We start from the raw sequence: 1,372 nt of genomic DNA, 5'->3' as shown, positions 1-1,372 counted from the left end.
TTTAAAGGGGCAACCCTTCAAAGTAATGAATGCCCACGTGATGAAAGCGTCACAGAAGCTGCTCCAGACACACTGTTCATCCAGTCCTCGCTAAGTCCTCCTCATGTCTTTTCTACGTGTGGTTCCCTGACCTGGATGCTTCCCCTCACCTGGTTAGACTGTTACTAACCTTTCAGATTTCAACTCACATGTCACTTCCTTGTGGAAATCTGGCTGCGCCTCACTGAGGACTCTCGAAGCATCCCGTCCTGTTTGTGACTGGTGTGTGACCCCTAGACACTGGGCACCTGGGAGCAGAGGCCGTTTCTGTGCCGCTCGCCACTGCCATCAGCATTTGGTCCAACACGCGACACGAGAGGCACTCAATACTATTTACTGACTGGATGAATAACTGTAGGAAGACATTTCCATTCCAGTGTAAAACAAGTAGCACAGCTGTCTGCAAATTGTGTGGCTGCTGCCAAGCGATTCCAAAAACAGGTTAAAGGAACCCAGACCAACTTCTAAGCGGCTGGGACCCCTGCCCTTTGAACTCCCTTCCAGACATACAAGTAACAGGCTGTCTTGTTAAATCCAAGGGTTTGCCTTAGAGAGGGAGACACCACAGGAGATCACCTGCCTTTCTCACTTTCTTGTCAGAGCAGCAGTTTGAGCTTACTGACAGGTCGCCTGGCAGCCCAGGGGGAGGAGCTGCTTGCTCTCCAAGGGGTCCTCTTCTGTGAACCACGCCCCTCTGACCCTCTCCTCAAAGGCCCCAGCGGAAGGGGGCTTACTGCCCCCGCTGGGCAGAGGAGAGCCAGGGTCCTCACAGAGAGAATGCTCCCTGGAGGCAGGGCAAGTGCTCAGACAGCACCCGGGCTCGCGGGGAGACAGGCAGCACCGCAGGCCTTGGCCGCCCGGTGGTTCCAACAGTGATGGAGCTCTAGGCCCTTCCCCTTGTGCAGGGGCTCCCCAGCCCAGCACATTCCATCTCGTCCGACAGCAGGGACTTGGTCTGAGTGCAGGCGGCAATGTTCATTTCCTGAGGGAAGACATGAGTAACCCAGTGAATTCTCAGCAAGACTGGTGAGCCTCTTGGAATTGGTAGCACAGGTTGCCTTGGGGAACAGGGGTGGAAGAGAAGCTTTTCACTTCTGTTCCTCTGTACCTCTTAAGTTTTGAATCATTTAAGTATGACCTACTCAAAATAATTTGAATGAATTGAGCATAATGTCACTTTCCCAGGGCAGGGAAGGAGGGAATCTGCTTGGTCTCGAGGTAACTTCAGTGTCAGTGTGACCCGGAAATTGACACCACCCACCAAAGCAGGCCTTTAAAGAGCCAGGCCTTGCATATCTCCTCAAGCACTGCTTCTCAAACTCACATGCACATG

Source organism: Bison bison, unplaced genomic scaffold, assembly GCF_000754665.1.
Source record: "Bison bison bison isolate TAMUID 2011002044 unplaced genomic scaffold, Bison_UMD1.0 scf7180017864249, whole genome shotgun sequence".
NCBI classification, from domain to species: domain Eukaryota; kingdom Metazoa; phylum Chordata; class Mammalia; order Artiodactyla; family Bovidae; genus Bison; species Bison bison.
This window is presented reverse-complemented; position numbering follows the sequence as displayed.